Source organism: Salmo trutta, chromosome 14 (assembly GCF_901001165.1).
Source record: "Salmo trutta chromosome 14, fSalTru1.1, whole genome shotgun sequence".
NCBI lineage: Eukaryota > Metazoa > Chordata > Actinopteri > Salmoniformes > Salmonidae > Salmo > Salmo trutta.
This window is the reverse complement of record NC_042970.1, coordinates 82,900,039-82,909,286: the sequence shown is the minus strand read 5'-3', so window position 1 is coordinate 82,909,286 and position 9,248 is coordinate 82,900,039.

Here is a 9,248-nt window from a genome sequence, read left to right as displayed (position 1 = left end):
CTCTGGTGATGGCCACTTCCACGTTACTTCTGGGTCGTGTCCCATAATCTCTTGAATGGGCTTCAAGATTATATGATCAAATTCATGAAAACGCGGTCATTTAAGATATAAACATTTGCCTTTTATCAAAATATTTGACGCTCAGAAACGAATACCCTAAATATCTCCTAAAGTTAGAAAATTTGAACTACAACTCTGCAGCCTTGTTACCATGCTGGAGCGGGGTAAGAAGATTATGCTGGGTTTTTGACTGAACCTTTCCAGACAGTAGTTTTTTGTAGACCTGCAAACCACACTGTATAAAATAAGGACCCAGCCATCAATGGCGTCGCCCGATTGTTTCCTATGTGAATTCTCAGCGGAGCGTTTGAAGATGAGGAAGTGTCATTTCAGCATGTCGCCATCTTGCTACATGGAGGAGTTTTTGGAAACAGCACATGCAGTTTGAGCTACTCCAGGAACTGAAACATCACATGCAGTTTGAGCTACTCCAGGAAGTGAAACATCCCATGCAGTTTGAGCTACTCCAGGAACTGAAACATCACATGCAGTTTGAGCTACTCCAGGAACTGAAATATCACATGCAGTTTGAGCTACTCCAGGAAGTGACGTTGCAGGCTAGCTCAGTGCTGCTCCCTTTCATTGAGTATCTCAAGTTGAAGGCCGACTGGGTCACTGCAGGCTGCAAATTATCCTTATAACTTCTAATGTGTGTGATTTTAAAATAAATCGGTTCAAGGACATACTTCTGGTGAAAAAGAAGCAAGTACTGGTCACATTGTGTAACGAAAAAATTCTGATATCAACGAATATTGACCATGAAGTTTGCCATACTCCCATTGATTATAACGGGGGAATCCAACTTTCTGAAAACATTGCCTCAGTACCCCGGTCGGCCTTGATATCCTAAGTGAGAGAAGGCAGTTTGTTCTCCCCTGCTGCAAACTCTCAAAAGATAGACATATACTTCTGTTGGGAGTTGTAGTTTATGTGTGTAGTTCTAATGAAAAGTAACTTTTCGGCTTCGTGCTCCTTCTTGGGCATCAAATAAGTTGAAAACCGATATGGTAAGTACATTCATACAAAAACACATACATTTTATTATGCAGTACCAGTCAAAAGTTTGGACACACCTACTCATTCAAGGATTTTTCTTTATTTTTCTATTTTCTACATTGTAGGTTAATAGTGAAGACATCAAAACTATGAAATAACACATGGAATCATGTAGTAATCAAAAAAAGTGTTAAATCAAAATAGCCACCCTTTGCCTTGATGACAGCTTTGCACACTTTTGGCATTCTCTCAACCAGCTTCATGAGGTAGTCACCTGCACTGGTGTAAAGTACTTCCTATACATTTTCCCTGACACCCTAAAGTACTAGTTACATTTTGAATGCTTAGCAGGACAGGAAAATGGTCTAATTCACACACTTATCAAGAGAACATCCCTGGTCATCCCTACTGCCTCTGATCTGGCGGAATAACTAAACACAAATGCTTCGTTTGTAAATTATGTCTGAGTGTTGGAGCGTGCCCCTGGCTATCTGTAAATAAAACAACAACAAAAAGAATTGTCCCATCTGGTTTGCTTAATACAAGGAAGTTGAAATTCTTTATACTTTTGATACTTAAGTATATTTAAAATCAAATACTTGTAGACCTTTACTTGAGTCATTTTCTATTAAGGTAAAATGTAAAATGTAAATCTTTACTCATATGACAATTTAGTACTTTTTTCCACCACTGGTCACCTGGAATGCATTTCAATTAACATGTGTGCCTTGTTAAAAGTTAATTTGTGGAATTTCTTTCCTTAATGTGTTTGAGACAATCAGTTGTGTTGTGACAAGATAGGGTTGGTTTACAGAATATAGCCCTATTTGGTAAAAGACCAAGTACATATTATGGCAAGAACAGCTCAATTAAGCAAAGTGAAACGACAGTCCATCATTACTTTAAGACACGAAGGTCAGTCAATCTGTAAAATGTAAATAACTTTGAATGTTTCTTCAAATGCAGTCGCAAAAACCATCAAGCGCTATGATGAAACTGGCTCTCATTTGTTTTTCAACAGGACAATAACCCAAAACACACCTCTAGGCTGTTTAACCTCTCTAGGGTAGGGGGCAGTATTTTCACATCCGGATAAAAAACGTACCCGATTTAATCTGGTTATTACTACTGCCCAGAAATTAGAATATGCATATAATTGTTTGATTTGGATAGAAAACACCCTAAAGTTTCTAAAACTGTTTGAATGGTGTCTGTGAGTATAACAGAACTCATATGGCAGGCAAAAACCTGAGAAGATTCTGTACAGGAAGTGCCCTCTCTGACCATTTCTTGGCCTTCTACACTCTATTGAAAACAAAGGATCTCTGCTGTAACGTGACACTTCCTAAGGCTCCCATAGGCTCTCAGAAGGCGCCAGAACGTTGAATGATGACTTTGCAGTCTCTGGCTGAAAAACAGTAGCGCATTTGGTAAGTGGTCGATCTGAGAACAATGAGACGGTCGCGCACGTGAAGAGTCCATTTTAGATATTTCGAGTCTTTGAACGAAAACAGGGTTTCCCGGTCGGAATATTATCATTTTTTTTACGAGAAAAATCGCATAAAAATTGATTTTAAACAGCGTTTGACATGCTTCGAAGTACGGTAATGGAATATTTAGACATTTGTCACGATACGCGTCACCGTTCGGATAGTGTCTTGAACGCAAGAACAAAACAGAGGATATTTGAACATAACTATGGATTATTTTGAACCAAAACAACATTTGTGGATGAAGTAGAAGTCCTGGGAGTGCATTCTGATGAAGAACAGCAAAGGTAATCCAATTTTTCTTATAGTAAATCTGAGTTTGGTGAGTGCCAAACTTGGTGGGTGTCAAAATAGCTAGCCCGTGATGGCGAGCTATCTACTCAGAATATTGCAAAATGTGCTTTTGCCGAAAAGCTATTTTAAAATCGGACACCGCGATTGCATAAAGGAGTTCTGTATCTATAATTCTTAAAATAATTGTTATGTTTTTTGTCAACGTTTATCGTGAGTAATTTAGTAAATTCACCGGAAGTTGGCGGTGGGTATGCTAGTTCTGAACGTCACATGCTAATGTAAAAAGCTGGTTTTTGATATAAATATGAACTTGATTGAACAAAACATGCATGTATTGTATAACATAATGTCCTAGGAGTGTCATCTGATGAAGATCATCAAAGGTTAGTGCTGCATTTAGCTGTGGTTTTGGTTTTTGTGACATATGCTAGCTTGAAAAATGGGTGTCTGATTATTTCTGGCTGGGTACTCTGCTGACATAATCTAATGTTTTGCTTTCGTTGTAAAGCCTTTTTGAAATCGGACAGTGTGGTTAGATTAACGAGAGTCTTGTCTTTAAAATGGTGTAAAATAGTAATATGTTTGAGAAATTGAAGTAATAGCATTTCTAAGGCATTTGAATATCGCGCCACGGAATTCCATTGGCTGTTGAGTAGGTGGGACGATTTCGTCCCACATACCCTAGAGAGGTTAACCTGTCTGGGCTAGGTGGGACATTTGCGTCCCACTTAGTCAACAGCCAGTTGAATCGCGTGGTGCGAAATACAAATACCTCAAAAATGCTATAACTTCAATTTCTCAAACACATTCTACTTCAACAACAAATGTTGTTTTGGTTCCAAATAATCCATAGTTATATTCAAATAGGTCCGTTTTGTTTGTGCGTTCAGGTCACTTTCCGAAGGGTGACGCGCGAGCGCATTTCGTGACAAAGAATTTCAAAATATTCCATTACCGTACTTAGAAACATGTCAAATGCTGTTTAAAATCAATGTTTATGCTATTTTTCTCGTAAAATAGCGATAATATTCCAACCGGGCAACGTTGTATTCATTCAAAGGCTGAAAGGAAAAAAATGGAGTAGTCTCGTAAACGCGCATCTCAGTCTCATTGTCCCCAGGCTGACCACTTACAAATTCTGCTGCTGTTCTTTGCCCAGAGACAGCAGACACCCCATTCCACTTTCTGGCGGCTTTAGAGAGCCAATGGAAGCCTTAGAAAATGTCACGTTACAGCAGAGATGCTGTATTTTCTATAGAGATGCCACAGAAGGAGAACAAATTGTCAGACAGGGCACTTCCTGTATGGAATCTTCTCAGGTTGTGGCCTGCCATATGAGTTCTGTTATACTCACAGACACCATTCAAACAGTTTTAGAAACTCCAAATCTACTAATTATATGCATATTCTCGTTTCTGGGCAAGAGTAGTAACCAGTTTAAATCGGGTACATTTTTTTATCCGGCCGTGCAAATACTGCCCCCTAGCCCCAACAAGGGCTATTTGATCAAGGAGAGTGATGGAGTGCTGTATCAGATGACCTGGTCTCCACAATCACCCAACCTCAACCCAATTGAGATGGTTTGGGATGAGTTAGACCGCAGAGTGAAGGAAAAGCAGCCAACATGTGCTCAGCATATGAGGGAACTCCTTCAAGACTGTTGGGGAAAAAAGCATTATTTATGAAGCTGGTTGAATGCCAAGAGTGTGCAAAGCTGTCATCAAGGCAAAGGGTAGCTACTTTGAAGAATCTCAATATTGATTTGTTTAACACTTTTAGTTACTACATGATTCCATGTGTTAATGTCTTCACTATTGTCCTACAATGTAGAAAATAGTACAAAATAATGAAAAACCCTTGAATGAGTAGGTGTGGCCAAACTTTTGACTGGTACTATACATCAAATGAGTTTGAAGATGACAATTTGGAGGCCATTCTTAGCCTACAAAACCCGAACCCAGAAGTTAAAATGACACATCACTTTCATAGGATAAAGAAATTCACCCCAACCCTGCTGTGCCACCTCTATTATCCTCTCCTCCATACCAGGTAACTGAGGTGTATCTTCTAACACACCTGAGGTAACTCTGTCAATGACATTTGCTTACTGTGTATCACAAATGAAAGGACCAATCAAAGTCATTATTTACTTGGCTCATTATTTTTCTACACAACAATACAGATAACATATTTTCATCATATTTAGCTGTCTTTGTTGAGTATAAATATCTAAATAAAATAACTTCTTGTAAACATACACCAGTGTTCTTCCAAGAAGCACAGTGCATTCAGAAAGTATTCAGACCCCTTGACTTCTTACACATTCTGTTACGGCCTTTTTCTAAAATGGATTAAATATAAAATCCTCAATCTCCACACAATCTCCACACAATACCCCACAATACCCCACAACGCCACAACACCACAATACCCCACAACGCCACAATACCCCACAACGCCACAATACCCCACAATACCCCACAATACGCCACAATACCCCACAACGCCACAATACCCCACAATACCCCACAACGCCGCAATACCCCACAACGCCACAATACCCCACAACGCCACAATACCCCACAATACCCCACAATACCCCACAACGCCACAATACCCCACAATACCCCACAACGCCACAATACCCCACAACGCCACAATACCCCACAATACCCCACAACGCCACAATACCCCACAACGCCACAATACCCCACAACGCCACAATACCCCACAACGCCACAATACCCCACAATACCCCACAACACCCCACAATACCCCACAACACCCCACAATACCCCACAACGCCACAATACCCCACAACGCCACAATACCCCATAACGACACAATACCCCATAACGACACAATACCCCACAATACCCCACAACGCCACAATACCCCACAACGCCACAATACCCCACAACGCCACTATACCCCACAACGCCACTATACCCCACAACGCCACAATAACCCAGTATACCCCACAACGCCACTATACCCCACAACGCCGCAATACCCCACAACGCCGCAATACCCCACAACGCCACAATACCCCACAACGCCACAATACCCCACAACGCCACAATACCCCACAACGCCACTATACCCCACAACGCCACTATACCCCACAACGCCACAATACCCCACAACACCCCACAACGCCACAATACCCCACAACGCCACAATACCCCACAACGCCGCTATACCCCACAACGCCACAATACCCCATAACGACAATATACCCCACAATGCCGCAACACCCCACAATACCCCACAACACCACAATACCCCACAACGCCGCTATACCCCATAATGCCACAATACCCCACAACGACACAATACCCCATAATGCCACAATACCCCACAATGACACAATACCCCACAATGACACAATACCCCACAACGACACAATACCCCATAATGCCACAATACCCCATAACGACAATATACCCCACAATGCCACAATGACACAATGCCCCACAATGACACAATACCCCACAACGACACAATACCCCATAATGCCACAATACCCCACAACGCCACAATACCCCATAACGACAATATACCCCACAATGCCGCAACACCCCACAATGCCGCAAAACCCCACAACGCCACTATACCCCACAACGACTCAATACCCCAATACCCTACAACACCACTATACCCCACAATAACACAATAACCCACAACGACAATGCTGAAACAAGATTTTAGACACACTGGCAATTTTTTTGTTGGCAAAAAAAACAAAAACAGAAATATCTTATTTAAATAAGTATTCAGACCCTTTACTATGAAACTCTAAATGGAGCTCAGGTGCATCCTGTTTCTAATTTAAATAAGTGTTCAGACCCTTTACTATGAAACTCTAAATGGAGCTCAGGTGCATCCTGTTTCCATTGATCATCCTTGAGATGTTTCTACAACTTGATTGGAGTCCAGCTGGTGTAAATTCAATTGACTGGACATGATTTGTAAAAGCACACACCTGCCTATATAAAAGGTCCCACAGTTGACAGTGCATGTCAGAGCAAAAACCAAGCCATGAGGGCGAACGAATTGTCCGTAGAGCTCCGAGACAGGATTGTGTTGAGGCACAGATCTGGGGAAGGGTAGCAAAACATTTCTCCAGCATTGAAGGTCCCCAAGAACAGCGGCCTCCATGATTCTTAAATGGAAGAAGTTTGGAACCACCAAGACTTTCCTAGAGCTGGCCGCCCGGCCAAACAGAGCAACCGGTGTTGAAGGGCCTTGGTCAGGGAGATATCCAAGAACCCGATGGTCACTGACAGAGGTCCTCTGTGTTCCTCTGATGGGAGAACCTTCCAGAAGGACAACCATCTTTGTAGTACTCCACCAATCAGACCATCATGGTAGAGTGGCCAGTCAGAAGCCACTCCTCAGTAAAAGGCACATGACAGCCTGCTTGGAGTTTGCCAAAAGGCACCTAAAGGACTCAGACCATGAGACACCATATTCTCTGGTCTGATGAAACCAAGATTGAATTCTTTGGCCTGAATGCCAAGCGTCACGTCTGGAGGAAACCGGGCACCATTCCTACGGTGAAGCATGGTGGAGGCAGCATCATGCTGTGGGAATGTTTTTCAGTGGCAAGGACTGAAAGTCTAGTCAGGATTGAGGGAAAGAAGAACAGAGCAAAGTACAGAGAGATCCTTGATGAAAACCTGCTCCAGAGCTCTCAGACCGGGGCAAAGGTTCAACTTCCAACAGAACAATGACCATAATAAGCCCACAGCCAAGACAATGCAGGAGTGGCTTCGGGACACGTCTCTGAATGTCCTTGAGTGGCCCAGCCAGAGCTCGGAATTGAACCCGATCGAACATCTCTGGAGAGAACTGAAAATAGCTGTGCAGCAACGCTCCCCTTCCAACCTGACAGTGCTTGAGAGGATTTGCAGATAAGAATGTCAGAAACTCCGTAAATACAGGTGTGTCGTGCTTGTAGAGTCATACCCAAGAAGACTCGAGACTGTAATCGCTGCCAAAGATGCTTCAACAAAGTACTGAGTAAAGGGTCTGAATACTAACATTTGAAGTCGGAAGTTTACATATACTTAGGATGGAGTCATTAAAACTCGTTTTTCAACCACTCCATAAATATCTTGTTAACAAACAATAGTTTTGGCAAGTCAGTTAGGACATCTACTTTGTGCATGACACAAGTAATTTTTCCAATAATTGTTTATAGACAGATTATTTCACTTATAATTCACTGTATCACAATTCCAGTGGGTCAGAAGTTTACATACACTAAGTTGACTGTGCCTTTAAACAGCTTGGAAAATTTCAGAAAATAAGGTCATGGCTTTAGAAGCTTCTGATAGGCTAGTTGACATCATTTGAGTCAATTGGAGGTGTACCTGTGGATGTATTTCAAGGCCTACCTTCAAACTCAGTGCCTCTTTGCTTGACATCATGGGGAAATCAAAAGAAATCAGCCAAGAATTTCCAAACGCCTGAAGGTACCATGTTCATCTGTACAAACAATAGTACGCAAGTATAAACACCATGGGACGACGCAGCCGTCATACCACTCAGGAAGGAGACGCGTTCAGTCTCCTAGAGATTAACGTACTTTGGTGCGAAAAAGAACAAATCAATCCCAGAACAACAGCAAAGGACCTTGTGAAGATGCTGAAGGAAACAGGTACAAAAGTATCTATTTCCACAGTAAAACGAGCCCTATATCGACATAACCTGAAAGGCCGCTTAGCAAGGAAGAAGCCACTGCTCAAAAACCGCCATAAAAAAGCCAGATTATGGTTTGCAACTGCACATGGAGACAAAGATCGTACTTTTTGGAGAAATGTCCTCTGGTCTGATGAAACAAAAATAGAACTGTTTGGCCATAATGACCATCGTTATGTTTGGAGGAAAAAGGGGGAGGCTTGCAAGCCAAAGAACACCATCCCAACCGTGAAGCACGGGGGTGGCAGCATCATGTTGTGAGGGTGCTGCAGGAGGGACTGGTGCACTTCACAAAATAGATGGCATCATGAAGAGGGAAAATTATGTCGATATATTGAAGCAACATCTCAAATGGGTCTTCCAAATGGACAACGACCCCAAGCATACTTCCAAAGTTGTGGCAAAATGGCTTAAGGACAACAAAGTCAAGGTATTGGACTGGCCATCACAGAGCCCTGACCTCAATCCTATAGAAAATGTGTGGGCAGAACTGAAAAAGCGTGTGCGAGCAAGGAGGCCTACAAACCTGACTCTTTTACACCAGCTCTGTAAGGAGGAATGGGCCAAAATTATTGTGGGAAGCTTGTGGAAGGCTACTTGAAACGTTTGACCCAAGTTCAACAATTTAAAGGCAATGCTACCAAATACTAATTGAGTGTATGTAAACTTCTGACCCACTGGGAATGTGATGAAAGAAATAAA